Below are 23,946 nucleotides of genomic sequence, written 5' to 3' on the forward strand. Positions count from 1 at the left end.
GCTTGTTGAAGCACATGATTTTTGTTACATTAGCAGCATTTCGAAAGTATGTTGTATATAATTAAAAGCAATAATTTTAATAAGAATATTTTACATTTTTTAAACACTATGCTACCACAAATTGTCTTTAAAGGAATTAGGTCGGCAAAGTTAGACAGGGAACATCATGTAGACGATGATAGCTTAGTTCCTGGATTAATCGATGTTTAAATAGAAAAGGCATTCAGGGAATTGAAATCAAATTAGACCGTAGGAGTTGGCAACATTCCCGCGAAACTACTAAAAGGTATAGGAAATACTGAGGACTACAGAACAACAAATGTGATTTCTCACGTAGCGCAAATTTGTTCTCAGGATCATCAACAAAGGGATGGAAATCAAGGAGAATGATTACTTAGGGGATAATCAGTTTAGGTTTAGGAAGGAAAGAGACATGCGTGATGCCATACGAAATAAAGAGGTAATTAATTGAGAGGAATATAAATTACAAGCTGGACGTACCTACCAGTCTGGTAGGTACGTCCAGCGTTGAAAAGGCGTTTGAAAGAGTGAATTGTGAAAAACTAATGAGTATATTGCAAAAACAATACTGGGTTGAAGGGAAAGGGGGTTAATCCGTACCTGTATATGTATCAAATTGCTCAGGTGCGAGTGAGGAACGGAGAGTCCGGTTTGGCACTGTTGTTCATTATCACCGGTGATGTTCAATGTATGTATGGAGGGAATGGTTCAAGAGGCATGGGAAGAACTGGAGGTAGGAATAACATTTGACGGGGAATACGTAAAATCAGTTAGGTTTGCTAATGACCAAGGTCTAGTTCATCAGTCAGCCATTAAGATCGCAAACATTGGCGAGTGGATTGAAAATTCAGGGCGATATATATGGGATGAGACTCAATATCAATAAAACAAAGGTTATGCGATTTTCTGGAAGGAAAAGGACTAAGCTGAACATTAAAATAGGAGGGCGAAAACTAAAGCAGGTAGAACAGTTTACGCATCTCGAAAGTGTTATGAACCTACATGGTCAAAAAGTAGGGATGGGAGAGGAAGAATTGCATCAGGCAAAGGGGCTTTCCCAAGGAGGTGGTGTTCATGACAGGTACGTTGCGTAAGAATGACAAGGAAAAGCTCGTCAAAACTTTGATATGGAGCGTATTTATATGCGCCGCGGAAACATGGTCACTGAAGCAGGAGGATAGACGTAGATTGGAGGCTTCTGAATGTGGGTCTGCAGAAGAATGGAGAAGGTGAAATAGACCGAACAAAACGAATACGGAAGTGCTATGCATGGTGGGCGAGGAGAGAGGTGCCTTGGGAGCAATCCTAAGGAGGCAGGCAAAATGTATGAAGAGCGTATTGATCGGCAATAGGATGTTGAAGACTTTGTGCGATAGAGGGGAGAATATTAGACAAACGAAGTAAGAGCGAGGTAGAATAGGGATGTTGGATGGGATGAAGGGACGAGGGAAGTACACAGAGATGAAGAGGTACTTGTTGTAGAGTAGGATATTGGTTGTGTTTTGCTAGGAGTGACAAAATATTTATATGGTAGTTGTATCCATCCAAACCTACCTTGACCGGCCGGTTACGTAATAATTAAAAATAATAATGATATATATGTATATATATCTATTAATAAATATATACTCGTGTATACAAATATAGTGCAATCCTGGACGGTATAGGAAAAAAATAAGTCTATAAAAAATTGCATCTAAGGAATTGCTAATATTAAATTCATTAGCATGCATGAGAAGTTGACATTGCATTCTTTATTGTGTTGTCTTCACTTCCTTCCACTCCCAAGTTTCTAAGTATATTGTATATATTGCACGACAGAGGATTTATTGATCAATGTGGACAATTTTCAAATGCTAAACCTACTTGCCCTATACATTTACCCAGGTATTTTGGCACGCCTCGTTTGCCTTGCTTCACTCGTATCTCTGGGCGATGGAATATATCACCTACCATTATAACTTGTCTAGAGTTTTAATAAAGTTGAGAATAGGTCACCGCTGTGACTCATGATAACAACCAAAAATTTGCAATCTTTTGATCCTCAGTTGGCGAAAAACGTTTGTTTTATTTAATCCAAAACAGCGAGAATAATTTGCTAATTTCATGAGATATTTTCGGAGCGGCTGTAGAGCTCACTGGCTGGCTCGAAGCTGAAAGGTTAAATATGAGCCATTTTTGAAATTATTTCGCGTGAATGTAGTTGACATTCAATGACAACTCAAACCTTTTTGAATGCACAAAAATCTGGTGCCAAAATATTTTTTTATGGACCAAATATAGACTTTCTTCTCTTTGTGATGAACAACTGTTCCAAATAACATCTCCTTTAATTTTGATTGAAGTAATGATTGTCCTTCGAGCAGTGCATAACATCTAATCGTATGACTCAGGGAAAGTTGATTCGACAGGTAAACCCATTTTGAACAGAAGATAGCTTTAGTTCATTGTCACTTGAAGTTCGTGTCAAGCTTTTAGATAAACTGGCGAGCGAAATTATCATTTGTCATCACAAAGAAGGAGGCATTTATTTTGAACATGCCCCATTACCTACTTTGAATTCAACAAAAAATACATTTATTTCAGCTATCGAATAATGTAAATAATTTTATGTCGACGACTTTTTTACAAAGATAATGTAAGTTTGAAAAAGGCAATTCGAAAAGGAAAAACATTCACTTCAATTTACATTACATTGTATCTTCAAATTTTCCAAATCCCGTTGCATATGTTTTTTTTCAAATTTGATTCAATATATATATTTTTTTTAATATAACAATAATTTTTTTTGTACTTAAGGGGGTGAGAACCAATAAAAAGCTTCTTTCTTAGATATTCTACATTATAACGCAGCAAATTGAGATTATAAAATACACTCCGCTTCTTCGTCAACTCGCTGTTCCGCAATTATGTGATGCATATGGCAGGGTTTCTAAAAGATGAGTTCTTGATGGACAAATATGCTCACGGTATGGTGATAGCCCTTTATATGAGAGATTGATTTCCATCTTTACCTCCTTCTATTTAACATGCCAGAAAACTTCTGTTTTTAAATGTGAGCATTGCTATGGGTTCTCCCTCTGATGACCAACTTTCACATGCGGTTAAGGGATTTTGGGGACTTTTTCCACCTTTATTTCCTCCCTAAAGACCATTTCTCAAACCTCATCCCGGACTATATCGTATATTCTTTCCACCTGGTGCTTGCCATAAATCTTTTAGGTTGCTCGTGGAGTGTTTGTGTAGATACAGATGTAAAATTCAAGTACTGCATAGAACTCTGGTATAATATATTTATTTTAACTCCTATATTGTTTTCAGATATTCAATTCTGATTATACAAATTGGCAAATCAATAATATTTGCATGAAAGTACACATTTTTCAACACAGAAGCTGTAATGCCTTCAATGCAATGGCCGTTCCCTAGGTTAAGAATATTGAAAAATATTTCTTTAGTATTATGTTTATACCATAATGCCCCATTGCCCCATTGAAACTACTTATTCCGACCAAAATCTGAAAGGTTCCTAATTTAATCATAATGCAATGACATACATATGCATGTAACAAAACTTGTACATGTAACGCAAGAACAATTTTGCATTTCCTATGCCAAAGGAATGCTTTGATAAAAGGGAGGATTAACCAGATTAAAGTGAGGAATGAAAACTTCCGAATTTAGTCGGCATGAAGGGAGATGTTATGAAATGAAATAGTAGGTGCGGTAGGGAAACAGAGCTGGACCTAGGAAGGAAGGAGAACGTACTTCGGGAACCACGTGAATGTGTTCTAGATGTGCACAGACCGTGTCAGATCTACTTGTAATCGACAGATGAATTCTGAAGCAGGCAGCTGGCATGATTTGAGAACATTATTGCCACCGTAGCGATCACGACAATGGTCAGAGATTAAATCGAAAATTCGGCGATTGGCTCATTTGCGTGAGGGGTGGTCGTGATTAAATTCGTTTCCGAGGAATGAATTGCGTGTCTCTTCGTATTCCTTGTGCTTTTGGAGATGGAAGGGGGGACTCTGGAAGAGAATTATCGTGGAAGGCATAGTTAAAAGCAATCGCGGAACAAGATATTTTTTGCCGCAGTATTATTGACGAAACTCGATTGCGTACTCTTTCAAGTGCTAGTAAGCGTAAAAATTTTACTCTTTCACAATTTTAAAGGTTGGGTGTTTCATGAGATGAGAAAGTTGTCATTGAAATAAGAAAACGGTAGCGTTCAATAACAGATAAAACATTTTAATAGCGTACCTAGTGCATATTGGGTATTTTATTGGGCTGACTTCACCTCATAACATAACCACCCCCCGCCACACGCCCTTGCGGCGGCTTGCGGGGGATTATGTGGATGTAAATGTAGATGTAACTTGTGAGTCCAACCCTAAATTTCTATTGTGAAATACCGTTTGCCCTCTTCCGTCACTTTCTGAGCTAAAGCTCGTATATCCCTTTAGATTTTTGGCGGACGATATAGTGATTTACAAAGAAATAAGAAATCCGGAGGATCGTGGGCCACTTGTGACCTTTTAGATCAAATAATGGAGTTAAATAGGGAATGAGGGTTAGAACCCAACATAAAAAATAAACGGTAATGAATTTATGTAATAATTATGAAGAGAGGAACAAGACACAAAGTATATTAGAGAAGGGGTCTAAATAAACAGCACAGAAAAGCTAAAATATAACGTCTTTTTCTCACATCAATCCTATAATGGGACAATGAAATCAGTAGAACACGAAAAAGGTTTTTGGCTCTAGGTACAAAGCCACTCTGGAACACAAATAATCAAGCAAAATTAATATCCCATTCTCCAGGTCGAGCGATAGAAAATGTATACCAAAATTTAAAAATATTCTTTCTAACCAAAGGATAAACAGCCGAATTTAACCAGGTTTGACCAAAGACCAGTAAAAACAAGCATACATACAAATAAAAGAGCATTGTCAGTATATATTTCTACATTTATATCTAAATTTCCTCGGATATGCCGACATGTAAACGATTTACGCATATTAAATAATAGCATTTAATAATTATCCCTAGCAGCCAAGCAGTTGATAAATTTATTTTTGAAAGTAAAAATGGTTCTTAAATTTCTGTTAAATTGTATATTCCAGATGTTAGTGGAGATGACCACAATGGATTGATAGAAAGTTTATGTTCTACGGGCAGAGTACTTGAGATTAAATGTCACTAATTGCTCTAAGAGATAAATAAATTAAGGAACTTTTTAGCTTATTTCTGTAATAATTACAATTAGAAGAAATTGTGAAGTAATTTATTCTAGTTTATCATTTCAACACCTGCACTTCACATTCATACAAAGAGAAATATAGTATGTTCCTCCTTATTTCTCCCCACGATATGCGGGTAAGTCTCAAAGAGGATGGATTTCATTGGAAAGGTAGTTGGAATATGTAAAAGAGAGGTATCATTGCCCCTCTTTTAAGGCAAATTTTCAACCCTCTATATTTGGAATGCATGCGAGATATTTTAGTTGATTAGTTAAAAACACGTCCAGGGTAAACCCGTAGGTTTTGTCCCTTCTTCTGGGTTGGGAAACGCACTACGTCCCCCAGCATCCGCATAAGCAATAACCTCCCCTCCTCAAACGCTTTTTTCATATCAGCCGCTCTATAAGTTCCCAAACATGCCGTCTCCCACTGTGTTTCCTTCAATGACTGTTACAGCGTCTCAATCATGCCCCCTATAGACACAAAACCCTCAAGGCGGGGTGCATCTGGCTTCTAGGATCATACTCAGACCCGGGCTCGAAACTTGCCCACTATGGGGTACCATCTCCCTTCCCGTTGACTCAATTTCCTAAAATTCGCCCCAGGAAACCCCCTTTCTCCTTCCCTACCCTTTTATTAGACCTGCCTTCTCCACCCAGTCACCCGCGGTCTCAGTCCCCCTTCCGTTGTAACAGATTGAACGTATTGCCACAGAAATATTCAATAAACGAAATCGTGGGCGTACATTTTCTGTGTAGTACGTATGTCATGACCATACTTATTTACTCTTTTGTGAGTATTTTCCGTTATTAAGTTAAAAGGACACGAGAATAATAATTCCGTAAAGTAAGAAGTACAAGGACTGAAAAGGAGTGGGGAACGGAGAGCTCGAATGGGTAGTGTTACGAATAGGTGTAAGGCAGGATTTCCGGGACTGCACAGCCTATATGTGGAGAAAATCATTTGAGGCATGGAAAGAACTAGATATGGGAATGAAAGTCGGTGGGAAATTTATAAAATCAGTTAGGTTTGTTGATGGCCAAGCTGTAGCCAAAGAGTTGCAAGCATTGCTGAGTGAATTGGAATTTCAGTGCGATAGATATAGGATGAGAATCAATATAAATAAAATAAAGGTTACGCGGTTTTGCATAAAGAGAAATGCTAAGTTAAACGTTAAAATAGGCGGACAATAACTAGAGCAGGTGGAACAGTTTACGTATCTTGGAAGTGTTTTGGAGCAAAATGGTCAAAGTAGTAGGGACGTAAGAAGAAGAATTGCACTAGGCATAGAGGCTTTCACAACATGGAGGGAGTTGATGACAATAACGCCGAGTAGGGAGGTTTAGAAACCGCTACTAAAAAATGTGATATAGAGTGTGGCTCTGCACGCCGTGAAATATGGTTCTTAAAACAGGATGATAGGTGTATATTGAAGGCTTTAGAAATATGGGTTTGGAGAAGGATGGAGAAGATGAAGTGGACAGAAAGGAAAACAACGAGGAAGTGCTGGGAATGGCGAGCGAGAGGAGAGGATTGTTGAGAGAAATCATTTGGAGACGGGAAAAATGGATGCAGAGCATTTTTTTGGGCAAAGTGTCGTTGAAGACTGTGTTAGATGGGAGGAAGTTAGGAAAGTGGGTAAGGTAGCGGAATAGAATAGACCCGTTTCGAAAGAAATGAAGAATTTAACATAGTTACGGTTATCATATTTGTTTTGTTAGGAAAGTAAAAAATAAGTAGTTATTTACTTTTATGCCGTCTTTGTCCATTCGAAACCCCCCCAAATTGTTGGACTACCAATAATAATAAAATTTCAAACATCTGATAAGATATATGGGAGGTGGAGGTTGATGCTGTGAATAGCACGAGGAGGAGAGAAAGAAGTCATAAGGAATTAACACCTACTAATTAAGGATGGTTTTATATTTGACCTTAACATTTTTGCGTTTAGGTTTGTAAGTTAAGTTCCAAATTTCTCAGTGAATCGGAATGCATGAAGTGTAGACTATTATTACCATGAGAAACAAAAAAAAAGAAAGGGAAGATGGATAACGGATATGAGAGTGAACGAAGAAAGATGAGAGTTTGCGAAGAAGGCACAGGGGACGTTGATGAAACGTCGCCTGAGTGATCCGTGAGGTAAGGCGTCGAATTTGGCGAATGAGCCCGTTTATCGCCGCTGACGCCATCTGAGAATTGAATGGCGCACACCCCGATTGGGAGGAGACAATCCTTGTCGAGGAGTTTTACCCCCTTTCCTCACCTCTTTCCGCATTCCCAGTGAGACTTCCCCCTCATTCTCCCCCCCCCGCCGCCCTCATCACGCCATTCGAGTGTCGATTTCCAAGTAAGGCGAGGAAAAGGGGCGAGTTGCTTCCTTTTCCTTATCTTTCCTTTAATCCTCTTGTTACGTTTTTATGATTGTTTTTTCACCAACCGAAAGCTAATACGGATCGAAGGAGCCGGCTAGGATGGGATGGCACCGCCTTGGGAACGGTGGGGAAAGGGTAAAACAAAAGGGTTATTTCGACCTTTGGAAGGGAAGGGGAAAGAAGGAAGAGTAAAGGGTTCAGGGGGAAAATGGAAGGGTTCGGCCTTGTGTGTGTGTGTGTGTGTGAGCTTAAATGAATGTGTGTGGGTGCATGTGAGAGAGGTCCCCTGGCAACAGATGTGCCAAACTGCCTTCTCACAATGCCCGGCTCCGTTGCCTCCCCCCCCCATATACCTCTTCCTCCTAGCCAACGGCTGTGAAACAAGTATTCTCGGCGAACATCGGTCGCCTGGATATATTTGTTACGGTAGATGACCGAATTGAAGTCGATGTAGACAATCACCCGACGGATCTTGATGTTTACCAAGAAAGTTGTATTGTATTTTGTACTTTAGCTTGGAATGCAGGGAGCCTGAAATCTATATTTCAGACCTTCCGCATTCCACGCTAAGGAAAAAAATACAACTTTCTTGGTAAACATCAAGATCCGTCGGGTAATTGTCTACATCGACTTCAATTCGGTTATATTTCAGACCTTTTACATTCCACACTCAAATACCCGAATATTTCTCATTTAAAATAATAAATTCAACTATTTAGTCAGAAGCATCCATCACTTTGCGACGTATAGGTAGTTACACTCGTATGTGTATGTACGAGGACGATTCGAAATGTAAGGTCTCCTATTTTTTTTCAAGAAAAATTAAATTTATTCTCTACTTTTCGTATATCGTTGGAAAGGTTGAGCATTTAGCTTTTTTTCTACATAGTCGCCTTGACGATCAATCACTTTTTGCATCCTTATAAGCAGCTTTTTAAAACCGGCGTCGTATCTTTCTGTATGGTATGGTGAAACATCTACTTAGTGGGCAAAGTGACCAAGATTTGGTCAGTTATATCCCTATACAATATCGTGCTGTGATGTAAAATATAAAACTTTACTGATAATACCGAGTTTACTTATTTGCAAACCTCAATATTCGCATAGACCTCATCCTAGCAAATATAATTAGAATTGCAAGTTAGCTTTATTTTCATACGATCGCGTTGCCAAGATACTACTTCGCAGCAGTAAATTTACTGAATCTTATATTCAAAGAGTTATGCTCAACTCCATGACTCTTTGAATGTGCTTATCTCAGTTTGTTCACCTGAGTACTCACAGTCTAATGCGATTGAAGGTGAAACGTTATTTGCTGCGAATGCTCTCAATTTGACGAAGCGAACAAATTCCTAGAGGTCATCGCTGAGCTAAACTAATAGGTAAGCTATTTACACTACTAGGAGCTAAGTTAACTTAAGTGAGCTCTGTTGATGAAAGAGAATACCTAAAAATTAAGTGTTCCATTTCCTTATAAAACGCTTCTGCTAAGTAAAAGACCAAATAACAACCAATTTAATCTACCATATATTTTCCCTGATGTGACATTGAAATTGAAGAGGATGGACCGACGATGGTTCCGTATCGTCACATGATCACTATCAGACCACGACTTAACGAAAAACGTGCAAGGGTGAGGCAAATGAAAACATAAAAAGTGCGCAGAAAAATCGAAACTCCGTCTCACTATCACATTAGTTCGCAACAGTGATAGGCTTGAAGAGTGGTCAACAGCTAGGAGCACTATTCCATAACAGTGCAACCTTGGCGGCTCCACTCATAGCGTGCATTGCAGAAAAAAGCTTTCTCTCCTCCGTTTATTTAAAAGCACAGAGATAATTTACATCGAAAAATATCTAGCAATCAAATTCCAGTGCGTTTACGCACGTGTGTGACTCAATCCAGTTATACGTGGGCTTGGAAATTCCTAAACAGTTTTACTTCATCGACGTACTCTTATTCACTTCTACTACTTCATTAGTTTCATAATGGTATCAATTATAAAATTATTAAATGGATAAGAGACTTCTTGTCATATCGCAAATAAATAGTAGTCGTCGATGGGTTGTGCTCAACGGATAGAGATGTAACTTCGGGTGTCCCCCAGGGAAGTGTAATAGGGCCGTTTCTATTCTTCATATACATTAATGACAAGCTCACACGTTATTAGCAATCTCAGGTTATTTGCTGACGATACGATGATATACAGAAAAATAAGGAATCAACTATATCGCGATCTACTCTATAGAGACAGACACAATTAGAGTGCAAGAAATGGGCAATGATGCTTAATATAGAGAAAAGCGCAGTTTTGGAACAAAGGAAGTGGCGAATAGGACTTAAAGTTGACTATGAAATAGAGGGTTTAGTGCTAACTACGGCCAATTAAGTTAAGTATTAAGGGGTTGTTCTAAGACCACACCTATCATTGGGAGCACATATCATGACAATATGCGGATCCACTTAAAAGAAACTCGGATTCATTTAACGGGTAGTGGGGAAATGCAATGAGAAAGTTAAATATAGGTGTTAATTTGCTCTAGTTAGACCTCATTTGGAATGTGCCGCAAGGATTTCGGATTCTTGGGAAACTTTGGCAAAAGGAATGATTAAGTCCAGAGAAAATCCGCCAGATTCGTTAAAAATTGTTATAGTGAGAACACAAGTGTGACAGGTCTCTTAAATGATCTAGGCTGGAAGCCGCTTGAAATACGAATAGCAAAAACGAGACTTAGACTTTTAGAAAGGTTCAGAACAAACGAGTTGAACGATGACACTAAAGGAATTATAACGATCCCACACTACTAAGGTAGATCAGACCACAAATATAAAATAAGGGAGATAGATTACAGCACAGATAGATACAAATACTCATTCTTTCCCCGAAAAATCCGAAACCATAATAGTAAGAACCCGAAGTCACTACAGAAATATTAAAAACATTTAGTTTACCAGCCGGAACATTGCATATACATTAGGTATATTTGTAGGTGCATGAGTATGTTAGTAGGTAGTTTGTGTGTTTGTTTGCGTGTAAGGTGTAAGGGTATTTGCATGAATGCGTATCATGTTTTCTTTGTTGACTGTATAAATTTGTGGCCTTTGCGTGCGGTTTTTTTCTTAAATACGGGTGGTGCCCTAACACCCCCCGCCACACGCCCTCGCGGCGGCTTGCGGGGTAATAAGTAGATATTGATTAGTCTTACTTTTATCACTTAATTTCTCTCCAGTTCTGCATTATCTGTCTGGGTATGTCTGTGGATTATCGTAGGCTGAGGTTCATTTGTATTCCCTCCTTTTTGGTACGCCGAATACCGTTTAAGTGGACAACATTAGCACGCGTCTGGAACTACATTTTCTGCTAGCGTGCAATTGAATTTTCACGTCTTACTGGGAATTTTTAGGGAATGCTTTTCTCCCTTTTCCGAACCCTTTAAACACCCTTCCTCTTCCTTATAGCCACACACCCATCGCACCTGGTACCACGCATTATTTTGTTGGATTGCGGGGAATTTCCGCAGGTTTAGATATAATTCCTTTTGATCAGATCGGGCACGACAATTACTGGCGGCAAGTAACTCTGCAGTGGTGAAAGCCATGGTTTTCCTAGGGATATCCGTGAACTCGAAGCTCTGGGATACTTCAATTGCAAACCATGGAGACTACATGTGAATATAATACAAGCAAAAACGAGATAAAAAGATTAAAAAATTTTTAAAGTTTAAATATTTCCATTTGACTCGTACGTCACATTCAAGGTAAAAAATTAAGTAGATAATATGTTTTATGAATGTGCGAAAAACTGTGCATCGCAATATACCCACGGGTGGAAAAAGATAATTCCGCCTATGGTGCATGCTAAAAAAATTGGAATGAATAAATTACATTTTAAAGTTCATCCACGAAGCTTGACCCGAAGTCAGAACGTTACCGGTCACTCGTGAAACAACTTTCTCGTTTCGACAAAAAAAGAATTCGAAGTTCGCCACTCCTGGGTGCAATAAAACGGGATATGAAATGAAAACCTCTGGCTCTGATAAAATAGAAATAGAGAGTGAAAGAAATATTTTCACGAAAGATTTTGAAAACGCATCGATCAAAGTCTCGCCACAGATGGACGTCTACTGATTCTCGGTACACATAGATGCCACTCTCGGTGTTCAAATTATTCACGCTCATTGTGGACTGAGCGATTGTCCTGTAATTGCTCGTAGGAGTACCCGGCTTAGAATGCAGATCGGTGCAAAGTTAACCGTCTGCGTAGGTAATTGATGTTTTAGTATCTCATCCCGAAAGTGAGAGGACCTATGAATAAAAATGGGTGGCTTAAAGTTATGAAATTAATTGGACACAGTAATATTAATCTAATTCATACTACAAAATAGACCGCCAGGCACCGCAAGGGTATGTGGCGGGGGACATTAGTACACCACCCGCAAAACAGAATACAATCAGATGCAATACGAACGAAATCATTCCAATTCACACACGCACATACAAAAACATTCATGCAAAAACCATTTTAATTTACACCCGTGCAAATGCATAAACTAGTAATTAACATCCAAAAGCACGTCCATTGATGAATGTACCGGACATCTGCGTAACATTTAATATTGTCCTCGATTCTAATTAGAATGTATTTACTATTTCTGTTATGACTATGATTTCTTAACGTATATCGTAGGCTTTCGCAGCTGTTGAGAGATGCAGAGGTAGTTCTCGGGCTGGACTGCGTGAGAGACATTTTTGGCTCAACGTTTCTCTCCCGTTGCAGGGAGCGTCTTCAGGAGCGAAGATTTCTATGATTTCGATCTATGATTTGACGATATGATTTCTTAACGTTGTGATTCCAGATTTTCCCGGGAGAGAACGAATATTTTTATCTTTCTGCCCTGGAGTCTATCTCCCTTACCTTACCAACGCATAGTATTTTTAAATTCTTAATTGATTGACAAAGAAAATACTTTGGAGAATGAGATACATCTACCCCATATAAGCCGATGCAAGGGTGTGTGGCGGGGGATGCTAGGACACCACCCGTGAAATAGAATGCAATACATGCAAAGAAACAAAATCATGCTAATACGAGTCCACTCCAGAACAAACTAAGATGTTCGTGGAACAATTTATTTTAACATAAACTCATGCAAATGTAAACACAAGCAAGTAATATGAGCATACACAAACATGCTCCTACGAACGCACCAGATATCTTATTTACGTTTAATCTTGTTCTCGCGTGTTATACGATTTTTTTTTACTATTTTAACTATGACTATGATGTCTTAGTATTATGATTCCTGATTTTCCGAGGAAAGAACGAATATTTATATATACTCGCACTGGCGTATATCTCCTTTAACTTTGCGGCGTAACCGGCTCAAATAGAGTGGGTCCACAAAAATTTCCTATGTGTCATAGTAAAATTTGTATATTATGAAACATGCAAAAAGTCTAAGCCTCACTTGGGTTCTCCGCATCTCAAGCGGCTTCCAGCCTTATTCCTCAAAAAAATCAGTCACACTATTCTTTTTATGGTAGAAATTTTTGACGAAGATGGCAAATTTTCTCTGAACTTTATCCAATGATTTTATCAACGCTTTCTACAAAGCAGCCCAAATACTTGCGGCAAGAGGATTTCATTAGTTGCGGCAGAGGTAACATTAGGAGAAGAATTGCGTTAGGTAAAGGGAAATATGAAACAAGAAGAAAATTGACGGCAGATACTCTTAAGTGGAGATGTGTCGAGTATACTAGGAAATACCTTTAAAAAAAGAGTAGTTCTCTATGGATTTTAAAACTTGTCTTTGAGGCAAGAGGACGTGAGTTGATTAGAAATGTGGGTGTGGCGGAGAATAGAGGAAATGCAGAGAGGAAGAAAAACGGATGCAGTCTTTAATTTGGTTGTCAAAGAGAGAGAGTCGCCGGGGTAAATCGAAAGAAGGCAGAAAAGTCACGTGGAGGAACTATTGAAAGGCAGTTAGGTATCATAGGCCGTGATAAAAGAGAGAATCCTGAGTAAAAGCGGTAGAGGTAAAAATAGAAGTCTTTTATACATAATGAAGCCACGTAAAAAGGACATGAGAAAGAAGTAATGCAGGTCAGAGAAGAGACCAGAAGAGGTTCTGGTGATATATAGAGGATAATAATCTTTAGGGAAGGTTAAATACCTATCATTAATAATAGGTTTAATTTCTTGAATAGAATGCCTGAAGACATAGCATTTTTATAAATTTCTATGCACCATAGATTCTCGTATCTCAGGCTGACAGCTCGATGAATTGTGTCTCATTGGTTTTTCACGTCTTTTAATTTGAATTTCTCAATTTATGTCACCGGTGTGGCAAAAAATAGGAATACAGGTACATATAGTGATGTATACTCCTATTGGCTTCCCGTCAACATACTCCTATGTCTATCTGCATTCTTGACCGGCGTATCGACGGGCCAAATGTTCAGATAAAAGGTTCTCAATGGTGATCACTAAATAGGCATAATTGAAATACCTACATGGGTGGTCTGAAAAGTTTCCGACCTCAAAAATGTCAGAAAAAATGGCTTGTTGGGTCGGAAACTTTTCAGACTACCCTCCTACTTTCATATCCCTCGATAGGTTTAGAATCGTAACAAGATCATTATAAATCCATTAAAATAATGACAAAAATGTCCACTCATTTGAGTCGATATCAGCATAACGTCGTTTATTTAATCAGGACCAAGAGTAACTATCGCCAAAGCAATCGTTTTCTCTGGTTGGCGCTAGTGTGAGTAATGAAACCAATTGCCTTATAGTAGTAGTAAGTTTTTCTCTTATCTTTACGTCACGGACTCACTTCTCGGTCATTCAACTCTCGGTCACCAACTCACTGCTCTGCAAAAGTAAATTCACGTAACCTATTTCTTCTTTCAACCTTTAATCTACAGGCGCCTTGCTGGTACGCATCAAAGGGAACCTGTGGGAGAAACATTTTGTACATTAGGACGTTTCCCGCCCCTTATCTTTATGGCCAAAAATATTTCATTCCAAGAAAGGGCCAACTCCTACTCTTCTCCCCCAAACTGGTCCTCCCTCGCTCATTAGGGTTTGCATTCCAGCGTCCTGATATATAATCACTCTTTCAAACTTCTCGCCACATTCAGTAGGCAAACATTATAAGGGACTGAAAACGGATTTACACTACTTTTGGCGTCAAGATTATCCCCAGGAATATACATATACCCTAAGAGTTTCACTCAAGTGCTAAAACTTTTTAAACATAATTCCAAAAATTCAAAAAGCTCCTCATCCCTTTCGAAAACCTTTCAAAGCTTTTCCTTAACCTCCGGAACAGAGGGACGTTGTCCATTTCCTTTCTTCTGCATAGAGTAACAAGTAAACAAACAGGAGGCTGCAGAAGGAGTAATTCCCTTACTACTGCCAGTTAGTTACAAGGTCTGTCCCAAAAGTAGTAGGACTGAGTGATTCCCTGAAACATTCATTGCCAGAAATGATACTTTCACTCAAAATTATTCGAAGTAGCATTCTTGGGCGTCCACACACAACGGCAAGCGGGTTTTCCACGCATCGTACGCCTTTTGGAAGGTGGCACCTCGAATCCTGTCATGCTCCCTCGTCACAGCCTATTGTAACGCTTCCGCCGAGCCGTAGTGAAGTCCTTTCAGCACGGATTTGAGGGATGTCAGGACTACAGGGTGGCTGAGGCAGGGTTGCCCCGTTGTGCCGATCCAGGTAGTGGTCCGTTACGAGGAACGCGGTGTGGCTGGGCACATTGTCATGATGAAGCTTTCACGGTCGTGCGATAGCTAGGCGGCCTCAGGCGATGCGTTATCTGTCTTTCGAGGCTTTTAACGTAAAAAGATCTTAGGCAGTTTTTCCAGGCGGCACAAATTGCCTGTGGATAACTCCTTTGGAATCAAAAAAGCAAATGTGTATGCTCTTTTGCTTTGATTTGGATGTGCGAGCCTTTTTGGGTCGTCGAGACGAGGTCGTTTTCCAGTCCGCGCTTTGTCACTTGGTCTCAGTGTCGTAGTCGAACGTCCACGTCTAATGAAATTGAATAAAAACTTGGATGCTGGCTAGCTTGGTCGAGCATCTCTTGGCAGATCGATGGGCGAGTGTTCTTTTGTTCGTCCGAGAGTAGTCGCGGAACCAACTTCGCTTAGATATTTCTCATGCCAATTTTTTCGGTCACAAGTCAAGGTGCATCACTCTTAAGTATGCCATGTTCAACAGAAACCATGCGAATACTCAGTCTGAGATATATTTTCAACAAAGTCTTCAATCTTGCTAGATTTTCGTCACTTTTTGAGTTCGAAGGGCATCCTAAACGAACGACGTTTTCAACATATTCACTACCCTCCCGAAACAACTTGTACCACTCAAAAATACCCGATTAACCCATGACGTTAACACCACAAGCTGCTTTGAGCATATCATGAGCCTTTTTCCCGGTTTTCCCTAGTTTCACGCAAAATTTGATGGCGCAGCGCTGTTCCAATAACCGGCTCATGACGAAGCGCTACGAGGTCATGTTATAGAGGTTTCGCAAATGAAAGATCCACACTCCGCAAAGGCTGGGGGCCAACTGCCTTAGGCTTTAATACCTCACCGTTTCCTTCCATTTGCAATAAAATAATCAATATCCCACTTTTAGATTTCCAGTAATTAGGTCACCATTATTGATCACAATCATTTATATGACATAGATTGATTTGCAGAAAGGACACACTAGCAATGGCATTTACAGAGTGCATTCCAAAAGTAAAGCATTTAAATATCTCGCCCCGCTCCGGCTGGTTGGAGTGCAATCAAACCACTTAATGTAGGTGGAGGAACGCTTAGCTTTGCCGCAAAACCGGTCACAGTGCTCTCCAAGCTGTTAAAGTGGTAGAACGTCAGTCATTGTAAACCTATGCGCGCCGACCGTGTCACGAAATACCAACGGAGTGGAAATTTGAAGTGAACTTTTGCAACGTATTAAAAATGAACCTGATTAATTGGACAAAGCCATCACTGGTGATGAAATCTGGGTTTTTGAATACGACTCATAAACAAAACTTCAAAACTCAGAGTGTCACCCCGACCAGTCCCCCAAGCCTAAAAAGCAAGAATGAGCAAATCAAAAGTGAAAAAAATGCTCATTGTCTTTTTCAACAGTAAAGGAACGGTCCATAAGGAGTTGGTTCCTCAAGTACAGACAGTTAACGCTGCCTACTACGTGGATGGGCTGAAAAGACTCCGAAAAAGGTTCATCAGAACGATTATAGACATCTCTGCTACCTGGCAACTCCATCACGACAACGCGACTTGCCACAACGCGCTACGAGTTCATGACGCTCCTGGTCAAGCACCACGTGTCAACGCAACCCCATTCCCCTGTTGCCCTGACTTCGCCCCAGCAGACTTCTTTTTGTTCCCTCGGAATACGGCAGCTCTGAAAGGAACCCGTTATTTGTCCATAGAAAAGATACAATCAGCCGCGACGAAGACCTTGAGAGAGATCTCCGAAGACGCCACCCAGGGCGCGTACCGGTCATGGCTGAATCACTGGAAAAAATGTGTAGAATCCCAAGAACAGTGCTTTGAAGAATTTTAAGTATTTGTGCAAATCTGATCCATAAATAACTTGAAAAAAATGCATTACTTTTGGAACGCAGCTTGTACATTGTGTTTACGAAATGAAATCTAGTCACCTTCGATCCGCTAAAGTAACTAATTCGTATTATTTGTTTTGCATGGGGAACATGGTTACATGGTTGTAAATTAATTCCTACTAACACCTCATATCTCCCAATTTAGATGTTAAAAAAAATTGAATACTTGAGTGTGTGTGTGTGTATATATATATATATATATATATATATATATATATATATATATATATATATATATAGTTGTGTCCATCCAAAAACCTACCTTAACCGGTAGATTACGTTAAAAAAAAATATATATATATATATATATTATTCATAGATTCAGATACTTATGATCGACAATAGGATGTTGAAGATTATGGTAGGGGAGAGAACGTTAGGTAAATGAGGAAGGGGAAGGAATAGGATAGGCATGTCCATGGAATGTTGGTAGAAAGGAAGTATGCGGCATTGAAGTGGGGCTTAACGTAGAGTCGGATGTCGAGTTGTGTTTTGTTTGACGAGGCAAGTAAATGTATGGTCGCCAAGTTATATAGACTGTGTCAATCCATAACCTAATAACAATATCAATATTTTTTTAGGTTTCCGGCAAGACATTAGGCATACACATATTTAAGGAATCTACACGTTTCTTTCTATCAAGTGAGAACTTTGTCAGAAGGTAACGCGGCCATAGTTGGAACCAAACGATAAGTTTTTCGTAGGTATGCCCAATATACAGTAGGAAAACTTTATTAACAAAATACATATTTACTGAAAACCGTAATTTCTGGGAATAACTTCAATCGAGGTACTTTACTTAATGATGCCAGTACCTTTGTTCATAAGCATAAGTTACCGCTAAGTCCTTAACCATTTCGGGCATGTCCTACAACGTCATTCACGGGGTTATCCATCCATCGGTCCTCTCCACAACCTTATCTCACCAAACCATCCTCCCATCCCCTCAAACCTTCAATCCCCTTCCGCTCACATCTCTGAAATTACGAGGTGGGCGATGTAATGAATATAATCGGCATGAGCGCCCAAAGCAAGCGTAATTTGCTTCACAAATAGTGATAGCAAGAGATAGCGGAAGGAGTGGGGTGTGTGTGGAGGTAGGAGGTGGAGAGGCTCCTGTTCGGCCAATTCTTGCCACCCAACCTAACAAATGCACCCACCCACCCTCTCGCATTGGACTTTCGGCTATCCAAACAGCAGAATTCACCACCCACCCTCTCTCTCTTCTATCTTCATTCCTATTCATGACCCGAAATCATCCCGCCCGGAGAGAGACTCGGGTTTTGGATGTTTGTCGCTCCGTGCTTATCAAACTGCTGCCGCGCGAATTCCCCCTTCACGGCTCTTCGAAGAACTAGGTGTCCGAGAGAGAGGAAGATATAGAGAAAATATATACATTGACACACACACACACACACACACACACACATACTCCTGCTTGTGTGCATGCGTTCGCCCGGAAGAATAAAAATGGGTGCAAAAATGGAACGGGGTCCCGAAAACAAAAAGGAATGACGGGTCGCGTTCCAAACGAAGCGTAATCAATTGATAAAGGCGTGAGTGGGGAGAGAGTTGGCGGCGATAGGTGCGTGACGCGGAGCAAACAAGCGCGGGAAAACAAGAGAACTGCGATAGACGGAGAGACGAGCCACTCTCGTCACCTAATTTTCCACGATTGGCGAGGAGTAGACTTTCAATCGCAGAAATGAAGTCGGAGAATTTACGTGGACGCGGCAGGAATTCGCGATGCCCTCGCATCGACCGTAGTAATCTTAAATTCTCGCTGCGACGTTGGGGCACAATCTGACCAGATTACGCTTATGGTCTGCCATTACATTTTTAGCTAGTTAGGCAGGTCTGCCTCATCCTAGAACTTAGAAATGCTCTCTCAATTCCTCAAAGCAATTTAAAGAAAGTTTTTTAGTAATTAAATTTATAAATTTCTATTAGAATCAAAAAGCGTTGGCACAAAAATTAATACTCTTCTACCATAGCTTTTATTATTTTTATCATGATTACTCAAGTGTAATCGGGCTCAGATAAAGAGGAAAGAATTGCAATGAACGGCGTTGACGAAGTATTACACTGACATTGGTGTTTTATTTCTTTTCCTGTATGATGTTGTATGAATTCTAAACACTGTCCTTTCCTCTTGTGTATTGTCTATTTCTCCTTTGGTGGGTGAAACAGCCCCCTGACGCCATCTCTTGGCTAAAGAATCGGGGCGCTTGGCGACATATAAGACCCACGGATCTCAGGGTAAATTACATATCCTCGATAGCTCAAGTGGTTAAGAGCATCCGCCCGGCAAGTGGAAAGATCCGGTGTTCGAGTCCCGGTTGAGGAGATATTTTTACTCTTGTGATCCGTTCGATTCCGCCTTCCCCACCTCTATTGTGTTCGTCCTTTATACGTGTTCCTATCCCTTTTCCTTATATATGTTTCTGTATATATGAGTATTTATTCGCCGTTTGGCGGGATTTCGTATTTGAATGTGTATATATATATATATATATATATATATATATATATATATATATATATATATATATAAATATATTATATTTTTTAAGCATACACATGTATTAATTTTGCTGAATATATTCCATAGATTTAGCCGAATCTGTTGATTTATACTAAGAATTCGAAATACTATTTAAATAAATAATAATTTTTGCTAATTAATTTTGTTCTATTATTCGAAGCTTATATCTATTTGGTATAAATAGTACGTCTTCCTATGGATTTTACTATTGCAAAATTCGCCTTATATTTTACATTTCTCAATTATTTGTATTAATTTCATTAATTCACTCGACTTTCAATTTACCTTTTCCGTTGCAATGTTTCTCGTAAATATTTATATACATGGGAAGGTTGTATACAGAAAATCCTGCTGATGTAAATACTATGATTATATTTAATAACCAAACAATTCTGCTCCAACTACAGAAATTTGGACTAATCTAAATTTTTTGCAGTTTTTTTCTGAATTTTGGACAATTTGCATATGGAATTCGGGTAATTTCTGCTTGCATAAATTTGTGGAATTGCTTCATTACGAAAGAAATCATATTTTTCCGACTCCATGGACACAAATATATATTTAAATTGACAGCATCTCTCCAACTATCTCCCACTGTTCTCTTGCGCTACTTCCGCCACTCAACCCTCCCCCCTCCCCCGTCTCTCCATCTCTGACCTCAACTCAATCCCCTTTCTCAACGTACTATACATATGCCTAATTCAAAACTCTAGCGTCCACTGTTGGTGAAACCTAAATATTGTATTGAAATAACGTCAGCGAATTTGAAACGTATCTTACATTTTATTATTTTTCACCTAAATAAAAATATATTTATTTGTAGTGGTTTAATATTACTTTGAAATAGACGTAAACTGAATCGATAAATTGTTAAGAACATTTGCACGAATCTTATGTAAGTGTTCTGGAAGTTATTCCGGTTATCGTCTCTCGAAAATTCAAACGACCAACTTTCCGCACCGCAAACTTGATGCAGTTTCTCTCCAGCAATTCGTCCGCAATTCTAATCGCTCTACATTCATAAAATATCGATTCTTTAACCAATTAAGATTCTGAGAAGCTACGTCTGGGGCTTAAAGGAAGGTTTCGAGTCGAATGCAACCAAGGTTTAGATATCAGGTAAAGAGCTGCACATATTTTTTTGTGAAAAAATACTGTCCATCCTAATATTTAAAGGTTATGAAGACAATGGGAGCCTGCTTAGCTTTCTTAGGAAGCTAGAAGTAAATAAAGAACTTATGGCAGTGGCAACGGTTGAAACCAATCCGAATCATTATTGGAATTATTGCATCAAAAGGAGAAATAAATGATACAACGTAATCACGGAAGATCTTTAAGAGATAGATAGCAGTAATAGTACGTAGAATGGAATATTGGTAGTCACGAATGGATTTGCACGCCAAAGTATACCTAAGAAAAGAAAACTACGTGTATGTATGACAGGTCATTAAAGATGTGCTTTCTCAGATAAATACCATAGAATCAAGGTGCTTTATTAAATATAAATAAGAAAAAATTAATAATTGAGGAAAGTTAAAAAGTTTAAAAATCATTACAACGCACATTCAATGAGGAAAAGGAATACTATATATGTAGATATAAGAATATTTTTTAAAAACTAAGGGTGCCTATTGTTCTGGTTAATGAAATCCCATCGAATATAAAGCAATCATCGTCACAATGAAATTTCAGACGACCAACTATATCGTAATTCGAAATCATCGTTAACAATTTTTAGGATGAAGAATTTCTATAAAGGTTTTATTTTATGGCTATATAAGGTGATATTTAGTTTTATTTAAATCAATACAAGTTCCAGGTAGGGTTCCTGGATAAAAAATCAAAAAAAACGTGAAAACATCCTGTGGGACACGAAGAACATGAAGACAACATCCTGGAATTAAAACGATTCTAAAGCAAGAGTTGAACTATTTTTATTTATGTCAAAAAACCTGTATCCGATCAGATACAAAATCTTTCAAGGCCGTAGCTATTCAGTATTTGTACCATTTGTTTTGACCTTTTCTCGGAGTACGTTTGTCGCGAAACAATGGAAAATAGAATACATCGAATTTATATTTTACCTTAACTCTTCAGTACCCCCCTGCCACACACCTTGCTGGTGGCTTGCAGGGTATTGATGTAGATGTTCAGTATTTTTCTTCGATATACTATGAGGGTAGGCTGAAAACTAATTCACACATGCTTGTAGACCACAAACAAAATGACTATCAGAAGCACTTCTAGTGATATGTAGAAGTAACATTTCCCTTCAACACGCATGCGCAGGTTTCAGTTCGTTTCATTCATCCAGCGTACTTTGAGAAGTGGAAGTATGGAGACGTTTTCTAGTGCTATGTCAACGCGAGTTAAGCGGCGTGCTGTTATCGAATTTTTAACTGCTGAAAAAGTAACTCCTACTGAGATTCATCGTCGTTTAAGGGCTGTTTATGGTGACGATGCTGTTGATAGGTTTACTGTAAATCGATGGGTAGTAAAATTTCGTGGTTGCGAGCGAGAAAAAGTTCAAAAGATAACCATTCGCAATAAAACTTCTTTTGACTGTGTTTTGGGGTGCTCACCCGAGTTTATATGACCGATTCCTGGAATGAGGGGCAACAGTAAATTCTTCTCGTTATGTACAGACTCTAAAACACCTCCGACGGCAGCCTGGCGCCAATAATCTTGCAACATGACAACGCTCGTCTACACACCTTGCGCGCAACTGAAGAGGTTCTGCGAAACCTGAAATTTGAACCGATTCCACACGCTCCTTATTCCCCCAATCTTGCGCCTTGAGATTTTTATTTTTTTCCTCAACTCAAGAGGCACCTCAATGGTAATCATTACACCTCGGACGATGAGGTAAAGGCAGCTGTCAAGTCCTGGATTCGAGAAAAGTCGGAAGAGTTTTTAAGTGACGGAATGAAAAAACTTGCTACAGGTTGGGAGAAATATGTTATCCTAAACGGTGACTATGTTGAAAAATAAATACATGATTTTGAAACTTAATAATTGTACTTTAATGTACTTTTTGTCCGATCTTGCTATTTGTTTTTCTTGTGGTCTACAAGCATTACTTTTCAGCCTACCTCGTATTAGACCGTTATTGACCGAGTTCCACGTTTGATATTTGTCTCTTGTTGCATTAAAATGGGATATTTTTTAATTCTCTGCATGAATAATATTCAAATATTGTGCGGCGCTGTTTCTTCTAACGACACATATATAGGGAAACGTGTGTATGAGATATGACTGAGAAAGGTTTCCTTCCTCATATCTTTTAGGTCATACATAGGCCATCCAAGGGTTCTTTATAACATATTAGACAATAAAATAAAACCGGCCTATTTTTCCAGTGCAAGGGTTATTTTCGGTAGATGTTATCATCTCTGCCGGAAAAATAGAAACATCAATGTGAATTTAACAAAGTTCTCTTTAGCAAAATATTCTCAGTTGGCGTATCCATTCATATAGTTGATTCTATTTTTTTTTGCCGAAAAAATTAACTGTATCACCTGAACATATGTATATAATTAGCTGTGCGGGTACGGTGCGGCAATATAAGTTCCTTTTTTCAAACAAAAAGCACTTTCAAAAAAGGTAGTTATGTTGCCACACCCTGCATATAGTGAGTCCTTTTTAAGCGAAAAATATCCGAGATCGACACTACTAAATATTCACGCCGGAAGCAAAGTTTTTGTAAGGCTCTACAATATTATTGCTCACAAAAATTCGGGATATTGAATATTCAAAGATTCATCGAAAAGAGAATAAAGTAGTTAAATTAGAGGGATACATATAATAAAAATCCACGAAAAATATTAGTAAAAATTAAATGAAAAGAAACATTTGCACGGAGAGAAGATTAACTTACAGAATAAATATCCTGAAAAAACTGGAGGGTGGTCTCTTCAGCGATTACGTAGAATATATATTGATAACCCAATCGTACTACACTAAGAGAGATCTCAAAAATTACATTAGAGAGATTAGTTAACGGATAGATTTAAGACATCGTCATTTCGCGAGAAATAAGAGACATAATAAAGGGCATACGACTGTGATAGGGAAATTACGAATAATTTTTCTTTTAATTCG

This window comes from Hetaerina americana, unplaced genomic scaffold (genome assembly GCF_022747635.1).
Source record: "Hetaerina americana unplaced genomic scaffold, ioHetAmer1.1.p SCAF_6, whole genome shotgun sequence".
Taxonomy (NCBI): Eukaryota; Metazoa; Arthropoda; class Insecta; order Odonata; family Calopterygidae; genus Hetaerina; species Hetaerina americana.